The sequence below is a fragment of the Schistocerca americana genome, chromosome 4 (assembly GCF_021461395.2).
Source record: "Schistocerca americana isolate TAMUIC-IGC-003095 chromosome 4, iqSchAmer2.1, whole genome shotgun sequence".
NCBI lineage: Eukaryota > Metazoa > Arthropoda > Insecta > Orthoptera > Acrididae > Schistocerca > Schistocerca americana.
Window position 1 is genome coordinate 518,086,434 of NC_060122.1, and position 21,065 is coordinate 518,107,498.

Sequence of the window (21,065 nt, forward strand, 5' to 3'; positions counted from 1 at the left end):
TGTTCATAGCACTGTTCCATGACTACCACCTCAGGTTATGCATTGCCTGAATCCATGTGACTTTTGGCTCCCTGTATATTTGAAAGAACGCCTTTAACAGGGACACGTTCGGTTTCTACATGATCTGAAGGCCAGTACAAAGGAGCACGATGCTCACATTCCACCGGAAATGCTGCGAGTAACTATTGATCACGTCGTTTTACGAATGCAGATTCTCGTTGACGTCATCAGTGCTTGTAGTGAACAATTTGTGCAAGTTGCCGTTAATAATAAAAATCAACATTATGCCTTACTCACTTGTTTGACTTTTTCTGCCCACGTCCCTTCTTAGCTCATGACACATGGAAACATTTCTGGACCTCTTTCTTGTATTCACAGTGTCACATTTGCACCCGATGGCCAAAAGTGAAACTAATTTTTTTCCGGCTTAAATCGGTTCACCATTAACGCATTAGCATACCTGCTAAGTTTCACTGCCCTACGATTTTTACAGCCGACACTAGACCACTGTGAGTAGCCTGCCCCTTAATTATAACTACACGGTTGTGCCTCTTCAAGGATATTGACAGCGATGCGTTGTCACTTCGTGTTATGAGGTGAATCCTCCTCAGACACCTCAGCTTTTCAAGGTGCCGACTGTAATTCGGAGTGGGAATTAGAATTAGGTTGTTTACGAGAATTTTTGTGCGCTATTCACACTGCGATTTTCAGTCACTTGAGATCCTAGTGTGCCAGATGATGCTTCAATACAGTTAATTCTGTACTTTACGAATGTATATTTACTCTTAATAATATGATACTGTCAAGATAAGGAAAGTGGTCAACTACGAGTATTTCAAGACTAACTGTGCCGATCGTAACACTGACATTTCTTTGTCCTTGGCGAAGTTATGCTTTATGAAAGATCTGTGTTTCAGTGACATTCAGTTTGGGACCACTCTTGTTTTCTTTTTGCATGCTGTGGAGAAGGCATATAGGATTAACAAGGATTCTTCCTCGGACTTAGAGTTTATTGTATTCGTAGAGAAGACCATCTTTGACTGACTGCGTGACAGCGGTAACATACAACGAATGTAGTGTAAGGATTATCACATATCATTGCTTAACATCGGCATTGGTATGGAAAGGCTTACGAATGACAGCTGCTCTCATATTTGTGTAGAGGAACTTCAAAATGGCAGTAAATTTCGATGGTAAATCACAAAATTTTACGGAGTTAAATGCCTTAGTGTGGTCCATAAAGACAATGTAAAGAGGTCCAAATTCTTCTCTGCATTTTTCCTTTAGCTGATGAGCTGTGAATATATTGTAGTTGTACGAAACTATGCAAACGCCAGAAACACATTGCCAAGACCAACATGGTATAGGATAACCGTGGGAATTCAAAAAAACTAACAGCCATCTCGGAATGGATAAATATAGGCGCTGTACGGTTTTCAAGGGCATCTTATACCATTTTTCCGGCAAAGTAGTGGCGAGTTCAGTTGACGATGATGTTGGTGGACAGAGATCATGTACCCTACTCTCCACAGTAGACCCCAAGGGCTCAATAATATCGATACAACTGTGGTGGGCAGGGGAGATGTGACAATTCATCTCCGTGCTCACAAAATGTAGTGATATAGGTTTGAACTTTTCACCATCAGCAATATTTCCTGACTTTGAAGAGAGCATAATGAAAGCTGGAAGTGAGGTCTGGCCTGATATTCGCATTCAAGGATGCAAATTTCATTTAACACAGAGCTGGTGGCGAAAAATACAAACATTGGGGCCTGCACATGACTACTATGCAAAAAATGAAATTGGAAGGTTTCTCTCGTACATATTTGGTTTGTCCATGCTGGCTCCTGATACGGCTGGTGACTGTTTTGTTGACGATTCATGGCAGAGATACCTGCATCGGAAAAATTGCAAGCTTTTTGTGACTATTTATTAGAAACTTACATATAAGAGAATGCACACTTTCCTCCATCCATGTGAGCAGAACTATGTTGTAACGAACAGCGAACAACTAATGCTTGCGAAAGTTTCCATAGCAAATATAGTAGTCAGTTCTGCTCCTCCAGTCTTGACATTTACCGATTTCTTAAAGTGCTGAAACAAATTCTATTGCAATAAATTCGTCGAAAACTAAGAAAAAGCAAAGAAATTGCCCACACTTGAAATATATAAATGATTCCAATTTCTAAAAATAAATATCAAAATAAGATAAAAGATAAAACTTTTAATCATGTTCACAATACACACGAAAAATGTTTACATATTCTGCTGTAGCTTTATACGTGTTGCTTTACCTGCTTGAGTATTCATAACGCTTAGAACTGCTACCTGCTTCAAACGGGAGGGTTCGGTCCCGTCGTTTTTCAGACCCTTGCGGGTTTCGGAGGATTCGGTACCATATTTCTCCCTGCGAATGGGAGCTCTGTCGTCTTAGAACATAGCTTCACCACTCCGGAAGAAAACTGTAGCAAGGGATGGATGTGATCAGCCAAACTGGTCGCATAATTCCAGTAATGCGACCTTGCAGAGTACTCACGGCAGCCATGGAGTACCACGGTATGGCTGTCCAACGATCTCCGGACGCCTTCCACGTTTCATTCTTTGGAGATAAACTGAGCCAGAAGTTGGAAACAGTTTGAAACAAGACTCTTCCGACCAAACGATTTTCTTCCATTGCTTCAGCACCGCGTTCTACTGTTAAGGGTATTTGCGTTACTGACGTGTGGTTTTCCAGCTCACCCTGCAATTCCCTGCTTATGGAGATCCATTCGTCTTTTTAGGTACTGACACAGTTCACCAGCGCCACATTCAGCTCTGATGGGACTTTGGCAGGTATCTCCCTCTTATTTTTTGTCACAAACTTCTTCAGTGACCGTCTGCTACGATCATTCGACACACACGTCCGTCCACGGATGATGTTTCTCCGTTTTCTCTGTAAATGATATAAATGTTCGAAACGGTGACTCTTGAAACACCAAACACTTCTACATCTGCATCTACATTTACACTCCGCAAGCCACCCAACGGTGTGTGACGGAGGGCACTTTACGTGCCACTGTCAATACCTCCCTTTCCTGTTCCAGTCACGTATGGTTCGCGGGAAGAACGACTGCCGGAAAGCCTCCGTGCGCGCTCGAATCTCTCTAATTTTACATTAGTGATCTCCTCGGGAGGTATAAGTAGGGGGAAGTAATATATTCGATACCTCATCCAGAAACGCACCCTCTCGAAATCTTGACAGCAAGCTACACCGCGATGCAGAGCGCCTCTCTTGCAGAGTCTGCCACTTGAGTTTGCTAAACTTCTCCGTAACGCTATCACGCTTGCCAAATAACCCTGTGACGAAACGCGCCGCTCTGCTTTGAATCTTCTCTAACTCCTCTCTCAACCCGACCTGGTAGGGATCCTACACTGATACTCAAGCATAAATCGAACGAGTGTTTTGTAAGCCACCTCCTTTGATGATGGACTACATATTCTAAGGACTCTCCTAATGAATCTGAACCTGGCACTCGCCTTACCAACAATTAATTTTAATGATCATTCCACTTCAAATCGTTTCGTACGCATACTCCCAGATATTTTACAGAAGTAACTGCTACCAGTGTTTGTTCCACTATCATATAATCATACAATAAAGGATCCTTCTTTCTATGTATTCGCAATACATTACATTTGTATATGTTAAGGGTCAGTTGCCACTCCGTGCACCAAGTGCATATCCGCTGCAGATCCCTGCGCCAAGTGCCTATCCGCTGCAGATCTTCCTGTATTTCGCTGCAATTTTCTAATGCTGCAACTTCTCTGTATACTACAGCATCATCATCGGCCGTCTTGGTTACGGAAGCACATACGATACGAGTAGCAACAATTTGCCCTCGTCCAGTTTCACTTAGCTCTGACATAATGCACTCACAACTACAGAAAACACTGTTCTGACCGCGTCTGACACACGTAACTATTCAGGACACTCCACAGGTTAGGTCTTAGGCAAATACAATGTAACCCGATGGATAAGCTAGAATCCGCATTTATGTCCAAGCATGCATTTCTCGTGGCATTTCGATGTTTTTGTTCAACCCCTGTATCTGTGATTCCTATGGCTCTCTGGTAGTAATTCCTCCACTAAGAACACAGCATGATTTGCGAGAATTCGAGTGGTTATCTTTCCCAAAATAGTCAACAACGACAATCCGTTGCACTGACTGGTTTCTGGGCGATCTCCTTTCTTGCATATGGGGCTCTCTTTGAGTGACGATAGAAGCGAATCAACTTCGTTTATAGTGGTTGATGACAAGACTGTAAGCTGTACGGGAGCGTGACGTCGTACATCACGTTGCCGAGGTCTCTGGAAAGATGTGGCGCAGAGTCACCACTATGGGGAGAGTTTACATAGGCTTCCACGCGATAAACGTGCGAGATTACTCAGTGGTTCCAAGATGCCACAACTGTGGCGACCTAGATCATATACATAAGCATTGTGAGAGGAAGCCGGCCTGCTCCAGGTGCGGGTCAGAAGATCATACGAGGAAAAACTGCAGCAAAGCCGGAATCTGCATACCCTGCATAAAGAGAGGCAAAAAGCCATGTAACACCACCGGCAGAAATTGCCCTACCTACAGGATGCTTGAGCAGAGACTCATAGCTCGAATCGACTATGGCTGAGTCCCTAAATGGGAACAGGAAGCCCAAAAGAAAGTCTCTAAGCAAGAGTTTGAGGGATGCAATAAGGGCCAACAAATTCAAAGAATTTATACAGAAGATCACCAGGCCACAACACCTTGTTATCACAATGAAAGATATCTGTATTCAAACAGATCCTTGTCATCAGAATGATGCACCCTCCCCTCCGAATCGGGGACAAAGGTCGCCTAAAGATCAAGCACGACCACTTGGGCATCCTGTGGTAGGGAAATTATTAATGACAGAAGCTCCAAATACAGAAAGTCAGGAAGAGCAAGTACAAGTAAATAAAATAAGTAGCACCAGTGTACTAACAAACATAGGTACACCAATAAGCCCACCTATCGAACGAGGGCCAGGAATAGATCCTGCCAGGATTTACCCCAACCTGGAGCACGCTTTACAGCTGTCTAGGCTGGAAGAGCCAGCCACCCTCACAATAGCCTTGAGGCATGTGGTGCATGTCGGCCATGAATACGGCAGACACATTACCTTCCCAGTGATGGAGGCTGTAGACAGAATACAGCTCAAGACAATGAATCTCCCCACAGATTTCGGAGCGCTGCGAGACCTGGTTAAGAAAGTGTTTGAAAGGCGCAATGAAAAATTCGACCTCAATGAACTATGCAACCAATCTGTCATCACTAACGGCAGAATAGCACACGACTGGCGCAAAAACTGGCCAGAGTCTCATATACATACATATTTCCCACGTGAGCCAGTTAAGAGTGGGACAGATAAACACACATAATAGTAAACTGGTTCTGCAGGAACTCCGGAAAGTGATGGAGGAGAAGAGTCTAGATGTAGTCTGCATACAGGAGCCATACTCCCTGGCTGGACGGATCCCGTTCACCGCAGTCAACTGGCAACAAATCTATAGTGGAGCGGAACCTAGAGCCGCAGTCATAATCATAAATAAAGCGTTGAGAGCCACCGTATTAGCACAATTTTCGGATGACCACTGCAACGTCGTGGAGCTTCATTCACCCACAGGAGTACTATACTTGGTCAACATGTACTTCCAGTACGGAAGACGAGTAGATGAATTCCTGGATAAGCTTGTGCAAATAGCCACGGCGTTGCGGGGACAAAAAATTCTTGTGACTGCAGACATCAATGCAAAATCCCCCCTGTGGTTCAGTGGTACCGAAGATGACAGAGGAGAAAAAGCTGTCGACACCATCATGTCACTACAACTTATGGTCGCTAACAAACAGCGAAGCCCTCCCACCTACCCCGGGGGGGGGGGGGGGGGGGGGAGGGAGGACACGGTACAAAACGTTACCCTGGTAACGCCAAACCTTGCAACAAAAATATCGAACTGGACAGTTTGGGATCAGATTACCACAAGTGATCATAAATTCATAACATTCACCATTGGAGACAGCGAGTGCCACTGGGACATAGGGTAGGAGACGCAGCTCACCTATAATAAAACCGACTGAGACCGCCTGGCTAGGGAGTGTGACATCCCTGCGTTGCTGGAGGGTGATGTCAACGTAGAAGAATACGCCCGAGATCTTACAACTGCGATAACCAGGGCAGTAAAGGCAGCTGTACCAACCAGGAGGAGGGCCGTCGCGGCCTCCCCTTCACCATGGTCAGCCGAACTGGGGCAAATGCGCCAGGCAGTACGGAGGGCGAGGAGGTATTACCAGCGGTGTGTCGTCTGGCATGAAAAGCAGCGATGGCTGCAGATATACAGAGAAGCCAAAGAACAGTTCCAACAGGAACTCAAGGCTGTCAGGATGAGGAGCTGGGAGAAATATGTGCAAAGCCAATTGGCTACAGACCCCTGGGGATTACCTTACAAAATAGTAAGAGAAAAAATTAAATTACCTATGGTGCTATCTACCGTCAGGGACGGGGGCCGGATGACGGAGACCTGGCAGGAAACTGCGGGGGTCCTACTCCGTGCCCTATTACCTGACGATAGAGAGGAAGATGATTCGGAAGAACAACAGAGAATAAGAAGAGAGAACCAACGGGTCTATGAAAACAACCGTGTGGTCTACCCCTTCTCTGAAGAAGAGGTAAACTCCCAAATAAATGCTCTCAAAAAAGGCAAAGCTCCTGGCCCAGACGGTATTACTGCGGAGGTGATACAGTACCTCGCCCCCCAGCTGGTGGCACCTCTCACTCAGCTGTACAACGAGTGTTTACGGCTTCGGACATTCCCCTCAATATGGAAGAAGGTGAATGTAGTCGTAATCAAGAAAGGCCCGGACAAAGACCCCAAAAAAGCCATGTCGTACAGACCCATATGTCTACTGGACTTGTTGGGCAAGCTCTTTGAGAGGCTGCTGGCAGACAGGTTAGCTGCACACCGAGTTCTGTGCGGGATGAGTGACAGAAAGTTCGGCTTTCGGGCAGGACGGTCGGCGTCTGACGCAATCGCCCTGGTTACGGATGTCTGTGACTCTGCCCCCCACAAGTACATAGTCGGCATCATGGTGGACATCAGTGGCGCCTTTGACAACCTGTGGTGGCCTTCGCTCTTCTCCTGATTGCGGGAGAAAGAATGCCCAGGGCCGCTATATGGCTGTCTGAGGAGCTATTGTGAAGACCGGGAGGTCTGGCTATCGGCCCGTAGCGGCAAAGTCAGTAAGAAAATCACCAAGGGGTTTCCTCAGGGATCTGTCCTGGGGCCACTCTTTTGGGATATAAACATGGAACCACTCTTGGAAGAACTAAAGAGCAGTGAAGATGTGCTAAAGGTCATAGCCTACGCAGATGACCTCCTCCTGCTGGTCGGCGGCCCCAGCCGCGAAGATTTGGAACCAAAAATAGAAAGAGCCATTACAATATTGACCAAATGGTGTCATAAAACTAAAATGACTATCGCACCTAGTAAGTCAACTTACCTGCTGCTAAAAGGCCAACTCATAAGAAATCCTACCGTTAGAATAAATGGCCTACCAGTCCTCAGGCGCCGTGAAGCCCGGTATCTTGGTGTCATCGTCGACGAGAGGTGGAACTATGCATCGCATATAGACACAGTAACACAAAGATCACTCACAGTACTACATAACCTAATCGGAATAGGACATAAAAGATTCCACCTCCCACCTGATCTTATTAAATTATACCATAACAGCATCCTCACATCCATAGTAGGCTACGGGTCAGCGGTCTGGGCACACAGGCTCACGAGGGTCATGCCTGCCGTGGCCGTAAGAAGAGTGCAGCGAAATATGCTCCTACGGTCAGTAGGCGCATACAGAACAACTCCAGGAGGGGCACTTTCAGTACTGATGGGGCTATGTCCACTGGACATAAAAATTAGGGAACAGGCCACCTGGTATTGGATAAAGAAAAATCGAAGGGAAAAAATAGAAGAAATCATGGGGATATATGTAGGGGACAAACAAAGCATCAAAAGAAGGGGAATGGAATTATGGCAAGAACTCTGGGACAGCGATGAAACTGGCCGAAGAACACACCAACTGCTTCCCAACATAAAGGAACGCCTAGAACTCACCTATATCAAACCGACAAGGAGATTGCTGCACTTTCTTACCGGGCACGGACCCTATCCGACATACCTCTGTCGGTTCGGGAAAAGGGCAACATCAGCGTGTGACTGTGGAGCAGTGCTGGGCACTCCGGACCATGTGGTGTACGAGTGTCCCCTCTTCGACGATGTTGCACAACAACTTAGGGAACAATTGCCGAACAACGACACGCACCACTTGCTCAGGCACGAAAATACATTCAACGTCCTGAATCATCTAACTAACGTAATATCGAGCAAAGTCCGCAAAGAATATCTTGGCAACAATCGATAAATAAATCAACACCAGACTTGTCGCGTACACCCCCCTGTTCCGCCGGGACGTGGACTTGGCCAGCCGCCTCACGGCTGGAATCCGCCAGGTTTTCGGAATAGGTTGGGGGGTAGTACATCACCACAGGACTTGACTATGCACCGATCATGACATTAGATATAAGGTTAGTTATAAGATCAAACTAGGATAATAGAAATAGCATAGAACTGCAGCGACTACGTTACCGGCCAGCCCAGTGCCAGGGTCACTCCCACTGGGATTAGCTCAGTGGGAATGGCCGAAAAAGTTAGGTTTGTATCTGTTCTGGCACACTTGTAACGCTGCAGGTATTGTAGTCATAATAATAACCATCAGCAAGTAGTATCCTAACAATAGAAGCTAAAATCAAGGAACACTAGACAAACAATAACATAGTATAGTGTAGTATAGTAGATTAACCCCCATAGTGGTGATGGAGTGTAGTAAAAACCTGTAGTGTTAAACATCATAATAGCTGCAGATAGAACTTAGAACTAGTTAAATATAGGACCTACTAATATATTTAGGTAGTAGGTTACATTGTAACATGATAATGATCAAATAAAGATTTTTTTTAAATAAAAAAAAAGCTGTTTCCGTAGAAGAGTCAGTCGGGGGCTGCGTAGAGTTTCGAAACTGGACAAGATGTTTTTCTTTCGACGTTCGAGTAAAAACCGAAGGAAGTAAAAGCAAACACTTCGAGACAGCTATTGAAGAATGTCGCGCAGCATGTCATTGTCCTGTCGATTCTGTGAACCGGGGCGACCAGCGAGTTTTACAAACCTGACGAGTGGCCGCTCGGTTTCTATTGTCTGCCGGAACGTCTATTAATAAAGAGCCGCGGGAGCGGCTCTAAAAGACTTCCCAGAAACTGGCCGGACGCTCCGAACGAGGCACGGAGCGGCAAATTCCTCCGAAGTCTCCGGCCGGCGGGGAACACGACGCGCTGTCAGCGGCGACCGCAAAGAGAGCCCCGGGGAATGCGACGCGGGAATGCGCGGCCCGATAACACGGGGGCAGACACCGAGAAATACTGAGTGTCGCGACGCGCCGGGGAAATGTTATGAGCGCCGGCGAGCGCCGCGTCCAGCCCCCGGCCGCCGGGAATGTCCTCGGAATGCGCGCGGCGCGACGCTGAAATATTTCGGCTGCGCGCCGGCCGTGTTCCCCGCTCACTGTACAGATTATACAGATTGCCCCCAGGTGGCGAATCGTTTACACTCGTGTACGTTCGCGCTCCGCAAAAATAGAGAAACCTGGCCGCATTCCCAGTTTATGAACTTCTCCGGCCGAATTAAGTGCCCTTATCGCGGCACCAGTGTAAAGTTTCACTAGAGTTCGTTTCAGATTTTTGTATGTTGCGCGTCTCGTCTTCGTGTTTGGAAGTATCTCCTCTCGTATCTTTCTTCGTTTTGTAGCGGTACAGAGATTGTAAAATGTCAGCTTTTTTTCCCTACACACGACGCAGCCAGGAAATTTCAAAGTGCCGTTGCAAAGACCTGGTTTAGACACTTACAGGAGGCCGAGTCCAAGAGCTTACCGAGAATTTCAGCTTCATTGGCGGAACTAGGGGCATCTGTCGTTCTTTTCTTCTACTTTTTGAGCCGTCAGTCTTCTGACGGGTTTGATGCAGCGCGCCACGAATTCCTTCGAGCCAACCTCTTCATCACACGAGGAGAAAACGGCAGGTGCCATAACCTCATTTCCCAGAAGCTTTGATCAGTGGAAGAGGACCCAAAATAAACGGACACGAGTCTCAGATTATCCGCAGATACTCGACCGTTTCTGAGAAAATGACGGTCAAGGTTTTCGAAGTGCTTTACGTGATTATGAGCCAATAAATAGCTCGACCGATGTGATGGCACAGTGGCTAGCGTTGCGTCTTCGCACTTTTGCGCCCCCCTGTTCACAATCAGATTATTATTTTTATTTTTATATGAAGACAGTAATTGTTCTCGAAAGAACAAATACCATTGATGACCGTACAGCTTCTCCAGAATAAATGTTAATTAATTGAAACCCTCAGCTGCCGACAGATGTTGTTGATATACCTCGATGGGGAGGCGTGCAAAAGATAAGTCTCTGCAGTCGCTCTGTTCATCTGTGTCCTCGGTGGCTCAGATGGATTCTCCGTAATAAAAAAAAAACTGAGTAAAAGAATCGACTATCAACTTGAACGGATGTCATATGACGTCCGCCCAGACCAAACGAACCTAATAGTACCGATGAATAGAGCGCTTGCCCTGTAAGCAGGAGATCCCGAGTTCGAGTCCCTGTCGGGCAACACATTTTCAGCTGTCCCCATCGAGGTATATCAACAATACCTGTCGGCAGCTGAGGGTTTCAATAAATTGTCATTCATTTTTATTTTTCTGTTCTCTACCCATGTCCATAGAAGATTACTACACAATGTATAGTGAGATAACGTTGACCATATTCGTCTACGAATTGTATGTCTGCTCAATGAATTGAAGAAAACAATAAATGAACGAAAAAATTAATTGAAATTGTTTTCGGTGGAATTCCCGTAGTGTATCTTGATTCGTAATCAACGGCAAGCAATAATGTGAGGAAAAGTGACCCCTTACCGCAAAATTATTGCGAAAGCGTGAAATATTCAGCAATGTTAACTACTTCTCTTACCCGAGCGAGATTTATATGTAGAAATGTAGCTGTTGCAAACCTGCCTTTGCGCAGTGCTCACTGTGTTCGTAATTTCTTTGTTTCTAATATTCCTACGATCGGTAGCTATAATCCAATGGAATGCACAAAATAGCCCTGAAGAATAAACGTAACTATGCGATATCAAACTTAAGATTTGATTTAAGAATGAAATACAAGAAAATGAGAATTTAAAAAGATTGTGACCCCGTGAAAATATGATACACACGTATATAATAAATATATGACACTTATTATGAAACTCAGTTGTAATTTTTCAATTAGTACAAAGCCCTTGTATCCCCTAACTTGATAAGAAATATTCATGTAGCTCCCTTCTATGGACATGAGTAGATAAATGAAAAAACAAATCGGGTTTTGAAGGCGGGACACAAACGTGACTGGTTGCGACACTAGGCATTGTGCCACCACTTGGACTGAGGATATCTACCGCTAAAGGCATCTAAATTATATCGAAAACTTTGACAGCCGTTTTCCAGTAAGCGGTCGATTAACTACTGATAAGCTGAAACAAGTGGTCCTGAGCGAAGTTTCTGGAAAATCGGGTCAGGGTACCTGCCGTGTTCTCCTCTTTAGAGTACCTTTTGCACCCTGTGTACTCAACTATTTGTATATACTCCCATCTCTATTTTGTTGTTGTGGTGATAATCGGTAGGAGTTGCAAAATGACATATGGCGACAGTACATCGATCTGATGGTGGCTGATATATTCCATTCGAATTCGTCCTGAAAATGTGTCGATAGCTACAGAGCTTTTAATTACCGATTTTGGAGTTGCGAGAAGTTTAATGCTGTATCGTGGGCCGAAGCAACGCTGGCGACGTTTATTTAAAATGAGTGGTGGTGTACCACTGCAGGTAATTAGTCCGGTTACGCCTATATATATTTCTGATTAAATCTGTGGGGCAATCCGTTGAGTAATGGTCTCGCGCGCCGTACATCGCCAAGATGGCAAAGACTCTGTCCGCGGCCGCGAGTGTGATTCCGCGCGACACTACGCAACCTCTGACGAACGGGCGAAAGGAACGTCTCAAGGTTTCTGATCATACAGCTACCTTACGTACTTACGCGTATATGAGGTTGCTGCATAAGTTCGTTACGTTTCTGTTTTGCTTGTTGGTATTCTGGTTGCTATAGGTTTATTTACCGATTGTGACTTTTTATTTGTAGTTAACTATTGCTACTTGAGTTTAAATATTGTCATTTTGTCGTTTGGTTATTGTGTGTGGAGCTGTGGACGCTAGAAAAAGGAGTGCCAAGCGGAGATAACGGACATTTCCGGTATATCCTCCTGCTTGACTTCAGATGAGGAGTGACAGTAGCTGAGGCAGTGGCCAGTTTCCACCGTGTATGGAGATAATGCCATTGGACAGAGCACGGCAAGAAAAAGTGTTCTTCGTTTTCAGGAGGTTCGTTAAGACACAGATGGTTCTCCATGTTCAGGAAGACCATCGGGTTTTGATGAAGACCGCTTAAACACATTAATCCCCTGTGATCCAAGTCAGTATAATCGAGAAATTGTAAATTTGATTAACTGTGATCATTCAATCATCATGGGACATTTGCCTGCTATGGGAAAGGCACAGAAATCGGATGTATGGGTAACATATGTTCTAAACCAAACTCACAAATATCAGCGGGTGTCCATATGTGCATCTCTGCTCGCTCATCATCAGCTGGCTCGTGAATAATACCGACCATTCCTATCCTGTATCGTTACTTGTGACGAAAACGGTACCTTTGTGCTCTCATAACGAAATGAAAGGAATGGCTGAGCCCAAACGAAGCAGCAACTCCCCATATAAAGACCTGCGCCCATCCTCAAAAGATAATGTTATGCATCTGGTGCAACGGCGATGGTGTGGCGTACTACGAGTTGCTTCCCTTAGATGTAACCATCAACGCTAACATTTATCGTCAACAAGTGAGACGTCTTGCAGACGCAGTCCTAGAGCAACGGCCAGGAAGACTGCGTGAAGTGATGCTCTCCCACGATGACGCCCGCTTGCGTTCTAGTAGACACGAAAAACGCTATACAGGAGTTGCGTCGGGAAGTCATTCCGCAGACACGTCATTCACCTGACCCTGCGACCTCAGGTTTTCACTTTTTCCACTCTTCGTCGAACAACCTTCAAGGAAATACCTTTCCGCATGAAAACATAGCTCGACGAGTTCTTCGCCTCAAAACCACATGACTTCAGCAGTCGCAGAATCGAAAAGTGACCACAGCCTTCGCAGACTGTTGTGAATAGCGAAGGAGAATAGATTACTGATGACTTAAGTGTGTTATATTTATCTACTGTGTTTACAAACGCATGGAAAAAGGTTACGGACTTACGCACCGATCCAATAGAATTACCATCGTAATTCGTAATTCCGGCTCTGAGCACTATGGGACTTAACTTCTGAGGTCATCAGTCCCCTAGAACTAAGAACTACTTAAACCTAACTAACCTAAGGGCATCACACACATCCATGCCCATAGCAGGATTCGAACCGGCGACCGTAGCGGTCGCACGGAATTCCGCCTGGTCTTGCACTAAAGCCATCAGAACAAATGAGCAAATACATTGCAAAGTGATGCTCCCAGAAAACACAGTAAGACGCCAACGTAACTTCGTATACGTACACACCATCGGCTGGTACGTAAATTCTCTGTGTCATGTAGATCAGCCACCAGAGTGTATTAGTGTTGTTCGTGTTTAGTGTTGGTACCAGGTTGGTGGAGTATACAGGGTGGTAAGAAGCAGTTTGAAAAGCTTGTAAGAGTGTGCCAGGGGAGGTGGTGCTAAGAAGTAATTGTTAACTTTCAGGCGCTCGCGCAATTTGAAGCAACGTAAGCGCTCACACGGCGGCATTTGCAGCGCCACCAATTGGTTTTAATTTTCGAATGCCCGTGCATTATTACATCGGCCTGTACAGTCCGATCAATCAGTGATAAGGTCACGCGCCATACGGTGAGCCGATAGATAACTGGAGATTACCTGAGAATCAAGCGAGTACGTAGTTCAAGAGGCGGTGTGAATGCCGCCCGCGCGAGCCCCCGAAGGTTAACAAAATAATTCGCTACGTTGCGTCGTTTTCTAGTTAATCAGCATTCAGGTCAGCCAATCAGGCCGTTGCGCGCGCAGATACAGGCGGCCCGCAAAACGCGTTCGTTTGGTTTCTTAAAACCGAACAAGAGTGCGATACAAAAATTGGGCATGGGACGAAGGTTGACCAGTCTCGTGCGCTATCAACTACGCTACAAGAACAGCTGACACTGTATCTGGCGGGCCTCTTGAATCTGCACGCTCAACGGCCTCATTTGTTAACTTCAGTGCTAATTAACTCGGAAATATTGTAACTATCGACTTTTTTCTTAACAATTACTTCTTAGCACAAACTACCTTGCACCACTCATACCAGGTTTTCAGACCGTTTATGACCATCTTGTATAATGGACGTGATAAAAAGAAGAAGAATAAAAATAAGGAAGGAAAATTTGGTTGAACATGCTGTCGACATCGAGCTCATTAGAGACAGAGCACAAGCTCGGATGGTGTCAAGGATGGGGAAGGAAATCGGTTGTGCCCTGTCAAAGGGAGCGATTTAGAGAAATCACGAGAAACCTAAATCTGGATAGCTGGACGCGGGTTTGAACCGTCGTTCTCCCGAAAGCAAAAACAACCAGCTTACAAAACATATGACAAGGTGTGGACTAGGACTACGTGTATCAGATACACGGCAAAACGGAAGACATTTCTGCATTAATACACTACTGGCCATCAAAATTGTTACACCACGAAGACGACGTGCTACAGACGCGAAATTTAACCGACAGGAAGAAGATGCTGTGATATGAAAATGATTAGCTTTTCAGAGCATTCACTCAAGGTTGGCGCCGGTGGCGACACCTACAACGTGCTAACATGACTAAGTTTCCAACCGATTACTCATACACAAACAGCAGTTGACCGGCGTTGCCAGGTGAAACGTTGTTTTCATGCCTCGTGTAAGGAGGAGAAATGCGTACCGTCACGTTTCTGACTTTGATAAAGGTCGGATTGTAGCTTATCGCGATTGCAGTTTATCGTATCGCGACATTGCTGCTCGCGTTGGTCGAGATCCAATGACTTTTAGCAGAACATGGAATCGGTGGGTTCAGGAGGGTAAAACGGAACGCCGTGCTGGATCCCAGCGGCCTCTTATCAGTAGCTGTCGAGATGACAGGCATCTTATCCTCATGGCTGTAATGGATCGTGCAGCCACGTCTCGATCCCTGAGTCAACAGATGGGGACGTTTGCAAGACAACAACCATCTGCACGAACAGTTTGACGACGTTTGCAGCAGCGTGGACTATCAGCTCGGAGACCATGGCTGCGGTAACCCTTGACGCTGCATCACAGACAGGAGCGCCTGCGATGGTGTACTCAACGACGAACCTGGGTGCATGAATGGCAAAACGTCATTTTTTCGGATGAATCCAGGTTCTGTTTACAGCATCATGATGGTCGCATCCGTGTTTGGCGACATCGCGGTGAACGCACATTGGAAGCGTGTATTCGTCATCGCCATACTGGCGAATCGCCCGGCGTGATGGTATGGGGTGCCATTGGTTACACGTCTCGGTCATCTCTTGTTCGCGCTGACGACACTTTGGGCAGTGGACGTTACATTTCAGATGTATTATGTCCTGTGGCTGTACACTTCATTCTATCCCTGCGCAACCCTACCTTTCAGCAGGATAATGCACGACCGCATGTTGCAGGTCCTGTACGGGCCTTTGTGGATAGAGAAAATGTTCGACTGCTGCCCTGGCCAGCACGTTCTCCAGATCTCTCACCAATTGAAAACGTCTGGTCAATGGTGGCCGAGCAACTGGCTAGTCATAATACGTCAGTCACTACTCTTGATGAACTGTGGTACCATGTTGAAGCTGCATGGGCAGCTGTGCCTGTACACACCATGCAAGCACTGTTTGACTCAATGCCCAGGCGTATCAAGGCCGTTATTACGGCCAGAGGTGGTTGTTGTGGGTACTGATTTCTCAGGATCTATGCACCCAAATTGCGTGAAAATGTAATGACATGTCAGTTCTAATATAATATATTTCTCCTATGAATACCCGTTTCTCATCTGCATTTCTTCTTAGTGTAGCAATTTTAATGGCCAGTAGTGTATTCTACCTGCAGGCATAAAACACTATATTTCTCCGCCATAGGAAAAACTTTGGTATGTTGTGTCCACAAGCTCCCAAACAGAGGTTTTCCATTGACACGTGGCGGTGCAGCTTATCACGCAGCTCTATTTCAGGTACCGAGTACAACCCCGTACTACACTTACTAAATCACATAAAAGGAATATCTCAACTAGAGTGATTGTTGATGGCAATGAACTCTTATGGGCGGTCGCTCATTGATTTTTATACTTTGCAAATGGTTCACAAGGACAATCTAAATGTAGTTCAAAAACATCGAAAAACGAATCAGATCCGAGCTGCAAGTATTGTCACAATTAACGCGGTATGTGATAACCAGTAAAATGCCAAACGTAATTGATCCAGTTTACTCAAATGAGAAATTGCTCCTAAGGGTATTTGGTCGCCTCCATAGTAAATGAAGCCAAGAGGTTGTCCACATATTAAAATTACTAAATCGATTCACTGAAATGGAATAAAAATGTTCTAGAAATTGAATGAAATGGGTTTCTCCTACTCAGATAACACTAGTCCGCTCTAACCTATGTACATTCGGAAGAACAGGTCATACTGTTTCAGTGTGTGGAGGTGACAGAAGCTGAAGAGCGCTTTTCTACGGAGGTGGAGGCTGAGCGGATGGAAAAGACAGTTGCTAGAAAACGCCAGCTGTCCTGATTCGCCGAGAAAGAACCTACCTGATTGTTCTAGAGAATGGTACCAGTATTAGAAAGCGCTCTGATTCGTGGATACAGAAAACTAGGAAATTCCTCTGGAAAAAAAACCAACAGAATCGATACTACAGCACTGACTACACAAGAAAGCTTTCCTTCCCATAACAGTCGATTCAGACACACAAGCTCATAGAAATTAACTAACCAAGGAACATCTCTGGAACTGGAGAGGAGGGGAGGGGGAAAATGAAATTGGTTGATACATGAAATAAAAGTGTACTCACTCACTGCACATTCCCTTCGTGAGACATGATAAAATTGATCTGTTATTTATATGGTCATCTATTAATACGAATCACTCTGTAGTGAAAGCCAGCTCTCACAGCCGTCTTTCAACTGTATTGACGATACCAAGAACCTAGTAGAAAAGTCGTGAGCTGCTTGCCTCAGGAGAGGATACATTGTCTTTAAGGTCCATCAGTGCAAGCACCCAAGCCAGACGGGATGCGACATAAAACTTTTAAGTTGGTGAATACTATCAAGCTGTACGTAAATTTGTTGCGATTTTGTAATCAATGAAACAACATCGTATGCGCTCTCAGCTCGTGAAGTTTCATTTCGTTTCTTACTCCCCTTGTGACTGCTTCACTTTATTCCTAATTGCGAATATGGATTACCATCAGATGTGGCTAATGGCATGACGACAATGAAAATTTATGCCGGACCGGTACTCGAAACCGGATTTCCCACCTATCGCGACCCTTACCACTACGCTATCCGAGCACGTATCAAGGGCAGACCCAAACTTCAATATAACGACAACCGTGTGTCTAAAACATAGACTCGTACATCCGTCATGTACATACAGGGTGTTCCATTGATCGTGACCGGGCCAAATATCTCACGAAATAAGCACCAAACGAAAATACTACAAGGACGAAACTTGTCTAGGTTGAAGGGGGAAACCAGATGGCGCTATGGTTGGCCCACTAGATGGTGCTGCCATAGGTCAAACGGATATCAACTGGGTTTTTTTTAAATAGGATCCCCCAGTTTTATTTCATATTCGTGTAGTACGTAAAGAAATATGAATATTTTAGTTGAAGCATTTTTTTCGCTTTGTGATAGACGGCGCTGTAATAGTCATAGACACATGGCTCACAATTTTAGACGAACAGTTGGTAACAGGTAGGTTTTTTAAATTAAAATACAGAACGTAGGTACGTTTGAACATTTTATTTCAGTTGTTCCAATGTGATACATGTGCCTATGTGAATTTATCATTTCTGAGAACGCATGCGTGATTACCTGTAAATACCACATTAATGCAATAAATGCTCAAAACGATATCCATCAATCACAATGCATTTGGCAATACGTGTAACGGCATTCCTCTCAACAGTAGTTCGCCTTCCGTAAGGTTCGCACATGCATTGACAATGCGCTGCCGCATGTTGTCAGGCGTTGTCGGTGGATCACGATACCAAATATCCTTCAACTTTCCCCACAGAAAGAAATTCGGGGATATCAGATCCGGTGAACGTGCGGACCATGGTATGGTGCTTCGACGACCAATCCACTTGTCATGAAATATGCTACTCAATACCGCTTCAACCGCACGCGACGTCCATCATGTTGGAAGTGCATCGCCATTGTGTCATGCAATGAAACATCTTGTAGTAACATCGGTAGAACATTACGTAGGAAATCAGCAAACATTTAACCATTTAGATTGCCATCGATAAAATGGGGGCCAATTATCCTTCCTCCCATAATGCCGCACCATACATTCACCCGCCAAGATCGCTGATGTTCCACTTGTCGCAGCCATCGTGGATTTTCCGTTGCCCAGTAGTGCATATTATGCCGGTTTGCGTTACCGCTGTTGGTGAATGACGCTTCGTCGCTAAATAGAACGCGTGCAAAAAATCTGTCATCGTCCCGTATTTTCTCTTGTGCCCAGTGGCAGAACTGTACACGACGTTCGGAGTCGTCGCCATGCAATTCCTGGTGCATAGAAATATGGTACGGGTGCAATTGATGTTGATGTAGCATTCTCAACACCAACGTTGTTGAGATTCCCGATTCTCGCTCAATATTTCTACTACTGATATGCGGATTAGCCACGACAGCAGCTAAAACACCTACTTGGGCATCATCATTTGTTGCATGTCATGGTCGACGTTTCACATGTGGCTGAACACTTCCTGTTTCCTTAAATAACGTAACTATCCGGCGAACGGTCCGGACACTTGGATGATGTCTTCCAGGATACCGAGCAGAATACATAGCACACACCCGTTGGGCATTTTGATCACAATAGCCATAGATCAACACGACATAGAACATTTCCCGCAATTGGTAAACGGTCCATTTTAACACGGATATTGCATCACGAAGCAAATACCGTCCGCACTGGCGGAATGTTACGTGATACCACGTACTTATACGTTTGTGACTATTACAGCGCCATCTATCACAAAGCGAAGAAAGTGGTCCAACTAAAACATTCATATTTCTTTACGTACTACACGAATATGTAATAAAAATGGGGTTTCCTATTTTTTAAAAAACGCAGCTGATTTCCGTTTGACCTATGGCAGCGCCATCTAGCGGGCCAACCAAAGCGCCATCTAGTTTCCCCCTTCAAGCTAGACGAGTTTCGTTCTTTGTAGTTTTTTCGTTTGATGCTTATTTCGTGAGATATTTGGCCCGGTAACAATCAATGGACGACCTTGTGTATTCCCATACAGTATAGGCATTTTACCTTAAAGTCGTTTGCCCGGTATCAGAGAATAAATAATATATTGCAATGCCTGTGTTGTCCGGAAATACGATGCAGTGATCCTTCGGACATGCAAGCCTGTCGAACCCAGATTTCCGAAGGAATGTAGCTTTCGTAATTCTGGACAACTCAGGCACTGCAATATCGTGTTTATCCGCCGACACTATGGAGGCGACTTTCAATTAAAATGTCTCCCCTGTATGGGAATATACGTAGTGGGTGGACGACTGCAGGTGCTAGACACATGGATAACGATTTATGGAAATTTGGGTCTGGCCGGAAACCATGCTCAGATTGCCCAATTGTAAGGCGACGATTCAAGAGTAGCGGAAAATCCAGGTTGGATTCCCGTTCCGGAAAAATTTGTCATAGTCATCGTTCCATATTCGCAACTACGAATACCTTTAGTGTACTTCATAACAGCTGCAGTCGCGGCAAAGCCTGTTCATTTAGACATGCATGCGTGTCCGAAGGAACATTGTATCGTACTTGTGTACAACATAGGCACTGCGGTATCGTAGTGCTTCGTTTTTTTTGTCACGTATTGTAAATGAAATAGACAGCTTTGGTTGGGTTGGGTTGATTTGGGGAAGGAGACCACACAGCGAGGTCACCGGTCTCATCGGATTAAGGAAGGACGGGGAAGGAAGTCGGCCGTGCCCTTTGGAAGGAACCATCCCGGCATTTTCCTGGAGCGATTTAGGGAAATCACGGAAGACCTAAATCAGGATGGCCGGACGCGGGATTGAACCGTCGTCCTCCCAAATGCGAGTCCGGTGTCTAACCACTGCGCCATCTCGCTCGGTACACAGCTTTTCGAGGGAGACGGAGATGCAGTGAGAAAGAGGAGTATGACGAATGAAGTGTTCCGAAAAAAGTCCAAAGAATATACGGTAACGCTCTGTGTATTCCCGCTAAGTGATTAGTCACTTGCTACAGTGCCAATGAGAGATAACCGTGCGGAACAATTTGAATAGGTCCGAGGTTTCCACTTAGCTATTGTAACCGCGACTGGCCAACTGCAAAATGACTCCAGCAAACAGATTCGTTTCAAAAGATATAGTGACGAGCCGTTCCTATTCTCTACTCAGAGCTGAGGCTACGCATTGTGCGCGGAGGCGGCCGAATGCTGGCCAGAGCGACCGCAGGTAGCGGTCCAGGCCGCGGCTCCTTTCGGCGGAGCCCCCACACCTGGCCGCGGGTCCATTTCTTAGCGGGCCGCTGCTATTTCACACCTCTCGGCCGATAATGCGCC